Genomic DNA, 17627 nt, shown 5'->3' on the forward strand with positions numbered 1-17627 from the left:
TTTGCTAGCTCCATCATTTCATCGAAAGAACTTGCTATCATGAACACTACCAATGAATTGCAAATCTTGCAATATAAAGAGAAGTAAAGAATTGCTATCTCGAAAGAAGCAAAAAATGTAAAACATAGAAAACTTGCAATATAATTGCTCTTGCCATGGTTTGTATCAAAAATAGGTTGATATCCTTAAAAGCATCGCATTAAATTGTTGTGTATCGCAATGTATCACGTGTATCACAAATTAAAATTTTTGAGACTATTATCATATCATGTTTAACAATTGATGTCTTTCATGACATGATTTCTTTGCATTTTAGTCTTGTATGTATCATGTGATGATTGAAATATTGATTGATGCAAATTCATAGTTTATGTAAAAGTCTAAATCATTGGTTCTTCTCCTTTTTTTCGGCAATGACATAGGGGGAGAAATATTGCTAGCTCAAGGCAAATGCTGGCTAGCTTGTACTCTTCCCTTCTTTTTGACAAAAACAAAGGGGAGAAAGCTTTTGCTAGTCAGAACTTGCAAAGAAAAGCAAAGTGCAATCTTGCACAAGAAGCAAGTGTTGAATTACCATGATTGAACTTAAGAATCTTACTATGCTTTTGTGCTTATATGTTGTGATGAAAAGCTAGCTTGTATGTAGTAAAACTTGCATATCGTAAAAATTGCTAGCTTGTAGTCTAAAGAGAAGCAAACAGTTGCTATCTCAAGAAAAGCTAAACATGCTAAACTTGCACTTTACAAAGGAAGCAAAATTGCAAGCTCAAACATTGCTAAGGAAGCAAAAATTTGCTAGCTTGCAACTTGTATATTTCAAGAAGCAAGAGTTGCCTTCTTGAACATCTCTAATTTGCTAGCTTGCATGATGTAGAAGTTGCATATCTAAAACTTGACAGCTTGAATGTTCAAAGCATGATGTAACACTTGCTAAATTTTCTAGCTTCAAAACTGCATGATGATAAAACCTGATATTTTGTTTTTCATGCAATGAGTTGAACTTATATCACAAACACAAGAATAGTTATACTACTCCTTTTTGTTGATGACAAAGGGGGAGAAGTATGTTGATGACATGATATGTTATACATAAGTTTATGATGGCATGTTGCTTAGATTTTTGAATACAAGAGTTTCTATCAATATGGCATATTGATAGGGAGAGTTTGTTTAAACTCCGGGAGTTAAGGTAAACTCCGTCATCAACTGGTTGTCATCATCAAAAAGGGAGAGATTGTTGAATCTCGTATTTTAATGATGAAACCACTTGATATATGTTTATGATTTAATCTATGTTTTGAGTGACGCAGGATGCTTCGATCAAGATGAGACAATTAAAGCAGGAAAAATCAAGTTGTGCCGAAGGAACATGTCAGAAGATTGGACATCGGGCCGGTGGATCGGTCGACGTATCGACAGAAGGCTTCGGGCCGTGGACTCAGGCATCAGGCCAAGAAGAGCGGGTATTGTTCCAAGGATATCGAAGTTGCGGAGTCAACTGGCTGATTGGGCAATAGGTCACAAGAGAGGACGATGCGTCGAAGAATCGGACGAAGCATCGAGGGTCCAATGACATGCCAGACAACTTGGTTAATTGCTTAGGATTAATTGTCTCGATCGAAGTTTTGTTTTATATGTGCAGGATTAACTATGATGGAAGTAAGACATGCAGCAGGAGTTGTACTGGAGTCAAGACTATGATCACGTTGGGGGTTCGAGAGTTCGACGGAAGTCCGGACGGTCGTCGGAGGTTCTGCGAGAACAAATATGAGAAGTCCAGGAGCTTGCCAAAGAAGCTCATCGGAACTCACCAAGTGGATCGTCACAAGTCCAGGAGTTTGCCTGAAGTCTATCGGAGCATCGCCGAAGGTTCGTCGGATGTTCATCGGAAGTTCGCTGGAAGCTCGCCGAAAGAAGCGATTGACGCACCGGAGCAAGTTGCAGTAAATATCTTAAGAAATATCATAGTTTGCATGTAGATTAAGTTAGGAATGGAAGGTGATCCCATTAACTTAATTTGGAGGTAATTGAGCCCTTGATAGACCCAAATTGGGCCGAATGGATGAACACATTCGGACTAGAATTCCTGCTAGGCGGTGGCACCGCCAAGGTCAACGGTGGCACCGCCGAGGAGATGGTCTCCCAGGAAAGCTGAGCGGTGCAACCTCCTAGGCTCAATCTCCGAGCGAGACTGGGTAGTGCAACCGCCCCTGTCAGGCGGTGGCACCGCCTAGAGGCTCAGTCTCCGAGCTGCTAGGCGGTTGTACCACCCCAGTCAAGAGGTAGTACCGCCAGGACCCCGGAAATCCGGGAAAAGACATATTTGAGCTCCAAATTTAAACCAGTTTGGGGCCTATATATACCCCACCCTTTCCTGCATGAAAGGGCACCGAAAATCCAATCTTACTCTGTGATTTTTAGAGATTAAAAGTGTTGTAAAGGCTAGAAGTTCTCCTCCCTCTTTTCTTCCAAGTTTTGATCTTTCAAGAGAGGAGAGAAAAGTTTGTAAGGGTTGTCTCCTAAGCCCGTCAAAAGGAATGAAACTGTAAAAGGGTGGTTGGCCTTCGCCTATTGAAGGAAGGCCTTTAGTGGATGTCGGTGACCTCATCGGAGGAGGAAGCCAAAAGTGGATGTAGGTCAAGATTGACCGAACCACTCTAAATCTTGGTTTGCATTTACTTTCTGTTCTCTAGCTTAACTGCAAACTGCCTCCATAGCTTTACTTTAACTGCACTTCGCCTAATCTAAGTTCAAACAACTTTCGAATCGGTTTTCATATCGAAATCGCTTTTATCGTACGAATGTCATATTTCGGTTTGTAATTACATTATGTTCTCTATGTTAACTGCAAACTGCCTCTATATCTTTACTTTAATTGCATCTCGCTTGATCATAAGTTAAAGTGATTTCTGAATTGGCTTTCTTACCGAAATCATTTTTATCGTACGAACGTCGTTTTAAATTTTCGAACGTTTTTCGCTGCATTAATTCACCCCCCCCTCTTAGTGCTATTGATCCTAACACGATTAAGGTAAGCATGGTCTGGTACATCGATTCTTTTACTCGGCGATCCTCTGGCGAACTTTGTTAGGATCGGAGCGGCACTAAGAGGGGGGGGGTGAATTAGTGCGGCGGTAAAGTGCGATAAACTTTTGATGATTTAAACACTTTCGGAAACTTTGTACGATAAAAGTAACGTTTTCGTTTGAAACCGTTTCGATTGCATTTTAACTTGAAGGGATAAGTAAGATGGAGACGAAGAAGTAGAGCATTAAAGTGCAAATGGTTTCCAGTAATGTAAATGACAATAAGTAAATGCAAACCAGAGATCACGTCGATTTTACAGTGGTTCGGTCAAATGACCTACATCCACTTGCGAGGCCCCTCTTCGATGAGGCTCCCACCTTCCACTAGCAAATCTCTTGAAGGGGAAGGGTAAATAACTCTCTTACAACTTTTTACAAGCGGTTCACTCTCTTACAGATTTTCAGCAAGAAAGGAGGTGAACACTAGCAAAATGAAAACAAGACTAGCAAAGACTTTTCTAAGACCTTTCTCTCAACCAATTGCTTATCAAAAAGTTGTGATCTTAGCTGAGATTTGAGGGGTATTTATAGGCCTCAAGAGGATTCAAATTTGGGCTCCAAAATTTGAATTCTCTTTGGGTTCCCGATGCTGGCGGTGTCACCGCTTGTCAGTGGCGGTGCCACCGCCTATCAGTGTGAGACACTGACAGTGGACGGGCGGTGCCACCGCCCAGCCAAGCGGTGCCACCGCCTGGCTCTCGGGTGCTGGGCGGTGCAACCGCCCAGTCTGGCGGTGCCACCACCAGACCCTTCGGTTCACTGGTTGGGCTTCAAATTTAGCCCAAACCAAGTCTAATTTTGGGCCCAGTTGGCCCCTAACCAGGATATAGGATTATCTCTTAATCCTAATCCTAATTACAAGTGAACTACATAAAAAAAAACGTCCTAAGCAAGTTTTTAACCGCGAACGTCGAGTCTTGTTCCGGCGAGCTTTCCGACGAACTTCTTCCGACGAACTCCCAGCAAGCTCCTGAACTTGTGATGACTTTAACGAGTAGCCGAGCCTTCTCGGTGATCTCCGTGAACCTCCGACGATCTCTTCGGCGAACTTCCAAAAATTCCGACAGGTTCCCGATTTCTTCTTGGTTGGTTCCGGCAACATCTCCAACGATTCTTCGGACTCTTAAACGTCCATCGAACTTGACTCTAGTATTCTTGCTTTGTGTTTTCTGGTTATCATAGTTAATCCTACACACTTAACTCAATAATATGGATTAGATCAATTAACCCATCAATTGATTTTATCATCAAAATCCAAGATTCAACAATCTCCCCCTTTTTGATGATGACAATCAATTGATGACGGAGTTAAACATAACTCCCCCTATCTATATGCCATATTATGAGAAGATAAAAACACTTGAATTCCATCCCATTGAATTCAAGCATAAACCGATAAGTTCTAACCATAGAACTTATCGTTATTCTCATTAAGCTTAAGTAAATGCAAAACTTCGATGAAAATCATTTTCAAGTCGAATGATAAGAGTCAATTTTTACTACGACAGGAGATAAAGATTTTCAACATGAATTTTATGATAAATCGGCATCTGCATAAGCTATTAAATCGAATTTTTCAGATTTTGGATACCACAATCCTAAATTTGGAGTTCCTTTAAGATACCTAAATATTCTTTTAACACTTTTAAGATGAGATAATTTAGGATTTGATTGAAACCTAGCGCAAAGTCCTACACTAAACATAATATCCGGTCTAGTCGCGGTGAGGTAGAGTAGACTACCTATCATTCCCCTATATGTTTTTTAATGAAAATTTTCATTATTTTCATCCATATCTAACTTAGTCGTAGTACTCATAGGGGTGTTTATTGCTTTTGAATTATCCATGTTAAATCATTTTAATAATTCTAATGTATATTTAGATTGGTTAAGAAATTACCATCACTAAGTTGTTTAATTTATAATCCTAAAAAGAAAGTTAATTCACCCATTAAACTCATTTCAAATTCATGACTCATACATTTGGCAAATGATTCGCATAGTGATTCATCAGAAGAGCCAAAAATAATATCGTCAATATAAATTTGCACAATAAGAAAATTATTTTCAAAATGTTTAATAAACAATGTAGTATCAACCTTGCCTTTGGTAAAATTATTTAAAATAAGAAAGGAACTAAGCCTTTCATACCAAGCTCTAGGAGCTTGTTTCAAGCCATAGAGAGCCTTAGTCAATTTGAATACATGATTAGGAAGAAGAGAATTTTCAAATCCGGGAGGTTGTTCGACATATACTTCTTCGGAAATAAAACCATTCAAGAAAGCACTTTTGACATCCATTTGAAATAGTTTAAAATTATTACTACTAGCATAGGCAAGGAGCATCCTTATGGCTTCAAATCGAGCCACGGGAGCGAAGGATTCTTCGTAATCGATACCTTCTTCTTGGTTTCAACCTTTGGCCACTAATCTAGCCTTGTTTCTAACCACGATACCATTTTCGTCTTTCTTGTTTCTAAATACCCATTTAGTACCATTGACTAAATGGTCACTAGGTCTAGGAACCCGCTTCCATACCTTATTCCTCTCAAATTGATTCAATTCCTCTTGCATTGCAATAACCCAAAAATCATCTTTTATGGCCTCGTCAATGCATTTAGGTTCGATTGAGAAAGGAAGGCGGCATTAGCACAAAAATTCTTGAAAGAAGAACGAGTTTGAACCCCTTTTGATGTATATCCTATAATTAGCTCCTTTGGATGAGCATCTATATACTTCCATTCCTTGGGTAAGGAAATTTCGGAAGAAGGTGCATCCAAGTTGCTATTTTGAGGAGGGGGTTCATTTAAATTCAAATTATCAAAACCAAGATCATCAACAAAATTATTTTTCTTTAAATTAGAAATTTCATTAAAAACTACATGAATAGACTCTTCTATTACTAAGGTTCGTTTGTTAAAAACCCGAAAAGCCTTAGAAACGGAAGAGTAACCAAGAAAGATGGCTTCATCGGATTTAGCATCAAATTTTCCTAAGGCATCCCTTTCATTCAAAATAAAGCATTTACAACCGAAAACTTTAAAATAGGAAATATTTGGTTTTTTGTTATTCCATAATTCATAGGGTGTTTTTGATAAGGATGGTCTTATTAGGACTCTATTCATGATGTAGCAAGTTGTATTTACGGCTTCGGCCCAAAAATACTTAGGTAAACTATGTTCATTTAACATAGTTCTTGCCATTTCTTGTAGGTTTCTATTTTTTCTTTCAACTACTCCATTTTGTTGGGGATTCCTCGGAGTGGAGAAGTTGTGGTTGTATCCATTAACTTCACAAAAATTTTGAAAGTCATGGTTTTGAAATTCGCTACCATGATCACTCCGAATTAATGAAATCATGAATCCTTTTTCGTTTTGAGTGAGTTTACAAAATTTAGAGAAACACTTGAAACAATCACTTTTGTGAGCTAAGAAATAAGTCCAAGTGTTTCTAGTATAGTCATCCACAATTACAAACGCATATTTGCTTCCCCCTAGACTTGTCATGTCAATTGGTCCAAATAAGTCCAAATGAAGCAATTGTAATGGTCTAGTCGTGCTAATTTGAGTTTTTGGTTTGAAACTAGTTTTTATTTGTTTACCTAGTTGACATGCATCGCATACTTTGTCCTTAATAAACTTTATATTTGGAATTCCTCGCACTAATTCTCTAGATGAGATCTTAGATATTAGTTTCATACTTGCATGGCCTAGTCTCCTATGCCAAAGCCAAGCATCATCATTTAAAGCGGAGAAGCACATTTCATTACTTAGTTCATTAAGGTTGATGGTGTAGACATTATTTTGTTTTAATACAATCATAGTTATGTTATGGTTTGGTTTTTCAATAATACACACATTTGATTCAAATCTAATGATATAACCTTTATCGCATAATTGACTAACACTCAAGAGATTATGTTTCAATCCATCAACTAGAAAGACATCATCAATAGAAAATTTTAATTTGTTACCTATGGTTCCCTTGCAATGATTTTGCCTTTGTTGTTGTCTCCGAAGGTGACGTACCCTTCTTCTTTGCTAGTGAGCATAGAGAAATAAGATGGATCTCCAGTCATATGTCTTGAGCATCCACTATTTAGATACCATCTCTTGCTCTTAGCTTGTGATGGTGTATGTTTCTACACGAAGGGATTATTTTTAGGTACCCATTTTCTTTTGGGTGCCTTAAAAACTGATTTAACTTGTTCATCATATTGCATAGAATTGATCATGGTTCCTTTAGGAACCCAAATTAGTTTGTTCGGACTAGTTTTCTTGAATGGACATTTATAAGTTTTATGTCCATATTTGCAACAAAAGTTGCAATTGCTTTGGTGTCGAACATGTAAGACGGGGCCTTTAATGAAAGTGGTTGGATTTTGGTGAGGACTTCTCACCAATCCGATTCCACTTCTTTTAGGAACGTGACCCTTATTTATAAAGATCATGTTCAAAGATTTGCTACCAACCTCGAATTTCTTCAAGGTGTCCTTAAGTAGCAAGTTCTCCTTTTGGAGAGATTCTAGATCATGACATTTTATACATGGAGCTAAACTATCATGATATTCTTTTTTTTGGTAAGTAAAAGTAAATTGATTATGTGTAAAGTTTTTACAAATAGCTTTATCTATACAAGTCATAGACAAAGCCAAGTAACTCATAGAGTGCGAATGCGATAGTTATGACTACACATGCTGTAGACTATAATTACCTGTGGGTACATTATTTGGCATCATTCCCAAGATCTTTAGCTAATAGCAAAATTAAATTTGATAAAAATATCTTTTTCTCTTTGGGTGAAGTGCTCGGTTTTGAGATCATGCTCCATACAGGAGTCTCTAATAATCTCTTTCAAAAGCTGAGCATTTTTTGTGTGTTGACATTCAAAGATTCTATTACATCTCTCCTTCGACATCCACCAAATAGCGCATCTGAAAGTAACCTTTGCCAGTTGTGTAAGAGGCCATTTTCTTGAGAAACATTGCATAAGGTCGCCTAGTTCTTGGTGCAAGTTTAGTTGCGGCAGTCTATTGAGTTCAAATCACTGGAGAATCTCCTTCTATATCCATTTTGTATAATCACAAGCAAAATAAAGGTGGTCAACAGTTTCTTCTTGTTGCAAACAAAGGGAGCATCGGTTAACATGATAGATACCTCTTCTTTTCATATTGTCTATTGTAGGTAGTTTATTGAGAAGGGTCTGCCATGTACATAAGGAGCGTCTTTGTGATCCCGGTCGATCCCATGTCCAACTGCTTGGGACCCACTTGTTATTTCTTTGCCTAATTTGATTCCATCCGGATGTGGCACTAAATTTGCCATTGTTATGAGGCCAAATAAGTATATCTGAAGAGTTGTTCCTGATTGGAATAGCTATGATAGTCGGCCAAAGTGATAACATTTCGGGAGAAATAGGATTAGGGAGACACCAGGTACTGTTAGTAATGAACTCGGAAACCATCCAATCTTTGGGAGCCCCAAGATCTTTTCGTATTCTATCGCCATATAATTGAAATATACTCTTCCCATTCACCCAAGGATCGTACCACATATTAGTACTAGTTCTAGAAGAGATTGCATACGAAATATATTTGATTAGCCAATACCTTGGCTTTAAAATTCCTTTCCAAGCTGCAGAGTGGTATGTTCTTGTTGAAATTTCCCAGATTAATTCCTTTGAAAGATACCTAGCAGAAACCCATTGTGACCATAAGGAACATTTGTTTTGCAAAAGATCCCACAATTGTTGTACCAGGCATGCTTGATTCCAATCTCTAGTATTTCTCAAGTTTAGCCCCCCTTCATCTTTCGGTTTGCAAATGCTATCCCAATTTACCATATGCATTGCCTTATCATTTGTGCCATTCTAGAAGAAGTTCATTAATAACCGTTCAATATCTTGGAGAAGTCCAGCAGGCAGAAGAAATACATTACACCAATATATAGAGTAGGAGTGCAATACAGAACGGACGAGTTCGAGTCGTCCTGCTTTTGATAGAAGCCTATTTTTCCAAGAAGAAATTCTATTCTTTATTTTTTGCAGGATAGGTTGACAGTGGGTTTTGTGAATGCTTGTAGATATGAGCGGGAGACCCAAATAAGGAACTGGCAGGCTTCCCTCACTAACCCCTAAAGTTTGTGCAATAAAGACCTTATCCTCAACGTAAGGGCTCATATATACTTTACTTTTCACATGATTTAACTGAAGTCCAGAAACCATACCAAAGTCATTCATAATAGTAGCCAGGTTCTTTACTGAAGTTGGATCATTTTGGAGAAAGATAAGTAAATCATCTGCAAATGTTATATGTGATATATGAATAGAGCCAGCATTGGGTACCTTAATGCTGCCATTTAAGACTACATGTTCCAACATACAGCTAAGTCCTTCCATCGCAATAGTAAAGAGATACGGAGAGAGTGGATCACCTTGTCGGATGCCATTCGTGCTCCCAAAAAAACCAATAGGTGAGCCATTAAAGAGTATCGAAAACTTTGGAGTTTCCAGGCAAGATTGAATCCAATTAACCCATTGCTGTGGGAAGTTCATATCGAGGAGCATCTTATAGATAAATTTCCTATTAACTGAATCAAAGGCTTTCCGTAAATCAGCTTTAAAACATATTTTTGTCCCTCTTGCTTTTGAATGCAAATCTTTGACTAAGTCATTAGCAAGCAAAATGTTATGATGTATACTTCTCCCTTTGATGAAAGCAGCTTGATTTGGGCTAATGATCTTGTGTATTACCTTTTGCATTCTATTTGCCAATACTTTGGAGATGATGTTGTAAATAAAGTTACATAATGATATGGGTCGATAGTTCTCTAGTGAATCAGCCCCTGCATTCTTCGGAATTAAAGAAATAAAAGTACAATTCATCTCTCTCAGAATATGACCTGAAGAGAAAAAATGTTGGCAAGCCTTGATCACGTCATTTCCAATAATAGACCAAGCAGTTTGGTAAAATTCAGTTGAAAATCCATCTGGACCTGGGCTTTTGTGCTTTGGTGACTTAAAGACAACACATACAATTTCGTCGTCTGTAATTGGGGCATTGAGGATTGAAATAGCTTCCGAATCAAGTTTTCTTGTCGGCTCCACATGAATGTTATTAGTTTTCCCAGCTTGATTGAGTAAGGAATAAAAAAATTGCTCTGTGTGTGCTTTAACCTCATCTAAATTCTCAATAAGATTATCATCTTTGTCTTTGCATTTGCTGATACGGTTAACAGCCCTTCGAGTAGCAATTGAAGCATAGAAAAATTTAGTATTGGAATCTCCTAGTGTAAGCCAATGCTGTCGAGACTTCTGCTTTGCAAAAGTTTCCTCCTGTTTTAAGGCTTGCATGAAGTTATTTCTAGCTTCTGTCTCTTTGTATATAATATTCTCATCATTTGGCTGAAGTTGCAGCTCATGTTGCAATGACATTAGTTCCTTCCTGCAAAATTGAACTGTGGTGGTAATATTGCCAAAGGTATTTGTATTCCACTCCTTTAGTGCTGCTTTACAGGTTTTGAGCTTTTGACATCAGATGTAAGGGGGCGATCCATGCACGTTAACATTCCAAGCAGATCTGATAACATCAAGAAATTGAGGATGAGTACTCCACATGTTAAAAAATCTAAACGGTTTCTTGCCTCTTGGTGTCGCTTTGTCTGTGTGTATATACATTAAAGAATGGTTAGAAAACAAAGGAGCACCATACTCAAGAAGTGAATCTGGGTAAACTGTTAACCATTCATGATTAATCAAACACCTATCAAGTCGAGCCATTATTTTTCTGTTAGCTGCACCTTGATTACTCCAGGAGAGCCAATTACCCACAGATTTCATATCAAACAAAGCTGCAGTGTCAATGTAATCATTAAAACTTTGAAGCTGGCTTTCTGAAAGTTGTCTACCCCCCTCTTTTTCATTTGTGTACCGAACAGTATTAAAGTCTCCAAGAACAATCCAAGGTACATTGAGATAGCCATTTGCAATATTAGTCAGGTCAAACTAAAGAGTATTTCTTTCTTGCATACTATTTGAAGCATATATACCAGTGAAATTGAATTGACAGCCATTCTTTTTGTCCTCTACCTTAAGATGAATGAATTGATCAGTAGCAGAAATAAACCAAGCATTAATAGAGTTAGGATGCCATAAGACCCATATTCTACCAAAAGTTTCATTTGAGTCATTGGTAAACAGTTCTGCGTCCGGCCATATTAAATTCTTTTGAGCTTGAACGCGCGATTGTTTAATTTTCGTTTCTACTAGAATAACAATATCACATGCGGCAGACTTGATTATTCTGTTGAGCTCCCGACATTTCTCCGGCTTATTAAGTCCGCGAACATTCCAACATGTTATCTTCATCAGTAATAAAGAAATGAAAAGGTGGTAAGGTATTCATCTGACGACTTTGGATGGACTGTGCCATCCTTTTTCTTATCCTTCGGTTTTGTATTTTCCTCCCGCAAAATATCCTTACCTTTTATGGCTTTATTCCTATATTTATCCACTTCATCTACAGCTTGCAGATTTTTAAACTTTAAAATACCTTGAATCATGTGGTCTTGATTGGCAGGGTTTGTTGAAGCACGATAAGATTGTTGCAGCACAATATCCTGGATAGTACTTGTTGGAGTAGCCTGGCTAGAGAGGTTTGTTGAGGCATGAGTTTGTTGAGACAGAATATCCTTGTTGGCGATGTTTGTTGTGGCCTGAGTTTGTTGAGGAAGAATATCCGTGCTGGCGAGATTTGTTTGGGCCTGAGTTTGTTGAGTTATTGTGGACGGATCCAATGATATTGGAAGAGATGAAGTTCCTGACTTATGTTTCTCCTGTCCACTAGTACCAAGGGAAACCTCTGTTGTGGAAGGCTCCGACATTATAGGAAGAGATATAGTTTTGGATTTGTCCTTCTGTCCGCGGTGCTGTCCTTGCGAGTCGGAATGCTCAATAGTCTTCGCCACCATCGGTGCTACTGCCATTAGAGAAGACTCGCTTTGTTGCTGAGGTGCTTGACGTGGTCGATAGACCTTTGTGATTTGTTTTGGAGTTTGCTGACAAGCTCTATTTGCATGACCAAAAGATAAGCAATGCTGACATCATTGTGGCTTCCGGGAATATGAGACATGTACCTTCCGAGTGTTCCCGTCAAGATCACGATAGAAAACCTCATTTGGAAGATCTTCGTCGGAAGAAACTATTCTTTCGCCTTTTACTATCATGATATTCAGTTTTTAATTTATCGATATCACAAGTGAGACTATCATGCTCCTTGTTTAGCAATTTGTATTTTCTACTAATTGTCTTACATTCATCAAATAACTCATGGAAAGTATTTAATAATTCATGATAAGGTAAATCTGCATCAATTAAATCTGTTACCTCTTCTCCGATGGCCATTAGGGCGTAATGAGCAACTTGCTCGGTGTTGGACTCCTCTTCTTCGGACGCGCTTGAATCATCCCACGTTGCCTTGAGCGCCTTCTTCTTTGATATTCTCTTTTTGGCTTGAGGACAATCGTTCTTGTAGTGTCCCAGTTTTTTGCATTCATAGCAAATCACTTGGTCCTTCTTGTGTTCGAACTTATTTTTTGTATTACTTTTAAATTTGTTCTTTCTTAAATATTTTTTAAATTTTTGAGTCAAAAGTGCAATGTCATTGTCACTGTCCTCATCACTTGATGTTCCTTTCAAGTGGTCTTCTTGTGATGTGAGTGCCATATCCTTCCTGTTCTTTGGAAGGGGGTTCTCGAGCTTGTCATGAGCTTGACATGTCATTAGAGACCCAATTAGTTCTTCAAGAGGGAATGTTTTAAGGTCTTTGGCCTCTTTCACTCGGCTAGTGCCTTTATGAGTGACCTCAAGAGTTCTCCAAATATCAAAAGTCGAATCACAAATTGAAACACGATTAAATTCATTTTTGTCTAGTGCACAAAACAAGGCATTCATAGCCTTTGCGTTTAAAGCAAAAACCTTCTTCTCCGATTCATTCCATTCGCTCCTCGGAAGAGAAGATTTTTGAAATCCGTTTTCAACAATAGTCCAAAGCTCGAAATCCATGGAAATGAGGAAGATCCTCATACGAGTCTTCCAATAAGTATAATTCGACCCATTAAACAAGGGTGGACGTGTGATAGAATGACCCTCATGCATGCCGGAGTAAGCCATCTCTCTTGGGTATTAAACCAAATATGAGAGTGAGCCTAGCTCTGATACCAATTGTTAGGATCGGAGCGGCACTAAGAGGTGGGGGTGAATTAGTGTAGCGGTAAAGTGCGATAAACTTTTCACGATTTAAACACTTTCGGAAACTTCGTACGATAAAAGTAACGTTTTCGTTTGAAACTATTTCGATTATGTTTTAACTTGAAGGGATAAGTAAGACGGAGACAAGGAAGTAGAGCATTAAAGTGCAAATGGTTTGCAGTAATGTAAATGACAATAAGTAAATGCAAACTAGAGATCACGCCGATTTTACAGTGGTTCGGTCAAATGACCTACATCCACTTGCGAGGCCCCTATTCGATAAGGCTCCCACCTTCCACTAGCAAATCTCTTGAAGGGGAAGGGTAAATACCCCTCTTACAGCTTTTTACAAGCGGTTCACTCTCTTACAGATTTTCAGCAAGAAAGGAGGTGAACACTAGCAAATTGAAAACAAGACTAGCAAAGACTTTTCTAAAACCTTTCTCTCAATCAATTGCTTCTCAAAAAGTTGTGATCTCAGCTGAGATTTGAGGGGTATTTATAGGCCTCAAGAGGATTCAAATTTGGGCTCCAAAATTTGAATTCTCTTTGGGTTCCCGATGCTAGCGGTGCCACCGCTTGTCAGTGGCGGTGCCACCGCCTGTCAGTGTCAGACACTGACAGTGGACGGGCGGTGCCACCGCCTGGCTCTCGGGTGCTGGGCGGTGCAATCGCCCAGTTTGGCGATGCCACCGCCATACCCTTCGGTTCACTGGTTGGGCTTCAAATTTAGCCCAAACCAAGTCTAATTTTGGGCCCAATTGGCCCCTAACCAGGATATAGGATTATCTCTTAATCCTAATCCTAATTACAAGTGAACCACATAATAAAAAAACATCCTAAGCAAGTTTTCAACCGCGAACGTCGAGTCTTGTTCCGGCGAGCTTTCCGACGAACTTCTTCTGACGGACTCCCAACAAGCTCACGAACTTGTGATGACTTTAACGAGTAGCCGAGCCTTCTCGGTGATCTCCGTGAACCCCCGACGATCTCTTCGGTGAACTTTTGAAAATTCCGACAGGTTCCCGATTTCTTCTCGGTTGGTTCCGGCAGCATCTCCGACGATTCTTCGAACTCTTAAACATCCATCGAACTTGACTCCGGTATTCTTGCTTTGTGTTTTCTGGTTATCGTAGTTAATCTTGCACACTTAACTCAATAATATGGATTAGATCAATTAACCCATCAATTGATTTTATCATGAAAATCTGAGATTCAACAAACTTCTAGGTGAGTTTTCCGGTGAGCTTCTAGCGAACTCCCGACCAACTCTCGGCTAGTCTTTCGGCATGCTTCCAGCATTCTCCCGATGAGCATTCGGCAAGTCTTCTAGCATGCTTTCGTTGATCTCACGATGAACTCTCGACGATCTCCCGGTATATCGTCCGAGTCTTCAACTATGGCCCATCATCTGCTTTACGTCTTACTACTATTGTAGTTAATCCTGCACACTTATCTCAACACATGGATTAGATCAAATAATTTACTAATTGATTTCATCATCAAAATCCGAGATTCAACAATATCCCCCTTTTTTAGGACGACAACCAATTGGTGATGGAGTTAATCTTAACTCCCCCTCTCTATATACCATAATTGAGAAAAGACACTCGTGAATTCAACGCCTTTGAATTCAAGCATCAAATTGATAATTTATACTTATTATCATCATGCACATCATGATTTACCAAATCTAAAGATGATATCACATATTCGTTGATAGAAAAGATGTCACGGCATGACATCCATTTTCGAGTCAAAATTACATAAATTTTCAGCATCAAAGTAAGCACTATGTTGCGTCATCATACTCATCATTTGAAGAGATAACATGAAAATCAAAGCACAGAATTGTAATCATCAAAGTAAGTAGCATTAAAAGTTTACAACATCAAGGTAAACAACATAGGATTACAAGATCAAAGTAAGCAGAATAAAAGAAAGGGAACCATTTCTCCCCCTTTGTAATTAGCAAAAAGTAATAATTAATTATTCAAGTGGTGGCCAGTCAAAATGTCTAAATAGGATACTGAGTTGTTGATGAATCTGTTAGGATCGGAGCGGCACTAAGAGGGGGGGGGGGTGAATTAGTGCAGCGGATTAAAACTTCGGTTTCGACAAATCTTTCGTACGATAAGAATGGAATATGAAAAGCTAAACTTGAAAGCGTATTCTTAAAGTTGTACAGCAAAGGTAATAAGGAACTAAAGCATGTAAGAAGGTTTGCAGTAATGTAAATAGCAATAATGAAATGCAAACCAGAGATTACGTCGATTTTAGAGTGGTTCGGTCAAATGATCTACATCCACTTGCGAGGCCCCTCTTCGATGAGGCTCCCACCTTCCACTAGCAAATCTCTTGAAATAGAAGAGCAAATACCCCTCTTACAACCTTTTACAAGCAGTTCAACCTCTTACAAATTTTCAGCAAGAAAGAATGAGGAGAACTCTAGCAAATTGAAAACAAGAAAGGCAAAGACTCTACTAAGACTTTTCTCTTAATCACTTGCTGCACAAAAGTTGTATTCTCAGCTGAGACTTGAGGGGTATTTATAGGCCTCAAGAGGATTCAAATTTGGGCTCCAAAAATTTGAATTATCTTATGTTCCCGATGCTGGCGGTGCCACCGACCAGCCAAGCGGTGCCACCGACCAGCCAAGCGGTGCCACCGCCCAACGCTCGGGTGCTGGACGGTGCAACCGCCCAGCCCAGGAGGTGTCACCGCCCAGCTCTCAGGTGCTGGGCGGTGCCACCGCCTAGCCTAGGCGGTGCCACCGCCTAGGCCAAATCAGCTCACTGGTTGGGCTCCAAACTTGGCCCAAACCAGTCCGAACTCGGGCCCAATTGGCCCCTACTTGGGTTATAGGATTAACACCTAATCCTAACCCTAATTAACTTGCTTACTACGAATTTGAAGATATTTTCTAAGCTATTACAAAGTTCGTAAGTCAAGACTTCTTCCGGCGAGCTTCCGGCGAACTTCCGACGGTCTTCCGATAAACTCTCGAAAACCATTCTGCGGACTCCCAACAAGCTCCTAGACTTCATGATTTGATCTTGGCGAGTTCCAACGATCTTCTTCGGCAAGCTCCGAGCTTTCTCGGTGAGCTCTGCGAACTTCCAACGAACCTTCCGGCGAGATTCCAAAAAACCCTTCGGCAAGCTCCCTACTCATTCTCGGCTAGTTCCGGCAACATTCCCGACGAACCTTCGGACTTCCGTCGAACTCTCGAACTCCCAACGAATCCTTCGCGCTTGACTCCGACACTTTGTATTGCTTTATGTCTTCGTCGTTATCGTAGTTAATCCTGCACACACAAGCTAAAACTCTACTCCGATCTAGACAATTATTACAACGCGAATTGACATTCTGTTGCCCGGCACGTCATTGGTTGGCGCTTCGTCCGATTCTTCGGTGCATCGTCCTCTCTTACGGCTTGTTGCCCAATCGGCGGTTGACCTCTGCAACCCCGATATCCTTGGCGCAATTTCGCTCTCCTTGGCCTAATGCCCAACGTTCGAAGCATTCAAACATCCAATATCCTGACGTGATCTCTTCCGGCGCAACGTCAATTCCTCCTGCGTCAATTGTCTAAACCTGATCGAGTAGACCTGCATCGCTCAAAATGCAGTTTAAATCATAAACACATATCAAGTGGTTTCATCATCAAAATACGAGATTCAACAATCTCCCCCTTTTTGATGATGACAACCACTTGATGACGGAGTTAACCTTAACTCCGAGAGTTTAAACAAACTCCCCCTATCAATATGCCATATTGATAGAACCTTGAATTCAAACTGAATTCAAGTCATTGCAATATTCATCATGAATACTTGCAACACATCATCATGAACATATGTATAAACTTATGCATATCATGTCATCAACATACTTCTCCCCCTTTATCATCATCAAAAAGGAGAAGTACAACTATTCTTTGTGTTTTTAATATAAGTTCAACTAATTGCAAGAAAAACATAATATTAAGTTTTATCATCATGCAGTTTTGAAGCTTGAAAATTTAGCAAGTATTGCAACATGCTTAGGACATTCAAGCTATCAAGTTTTAGATATGCATGTTTTATAGCATACAAGATAGCACTTTTGGTAATGTTCAAGATAGCAAGTTCTACATCATGCAAGCTAGCAAAATGTTTGAAAAAGTGATCAAGTTTTGCAACATACAAGCTAGCAAAAATGTCAAACTAGCAAAAGATAATGTTTTACATGAGGCAAGCAAACAATTTGGCAAATGTTACATTTGCATCTTCTCTTTTGAGAAGTGCAATTTTTG

Source organism: Musa acuminata, chromosome BXJ2-5 (assembly GCF_036884655.1).
Source record: "Musa acuminata AAA Group cultivar baxijiao chromosome BXJ2-5, Cavendish_Baxijiao_AAA, whole genome shotgun sequence".
NCBI classification, from domain to species: domain Eukaryota; kingdom Viridiplantae; phylum Streptophyta; class Magnoliopsida; order Zingiberales; family Musaceae; genus Musa; species Musa acuminata.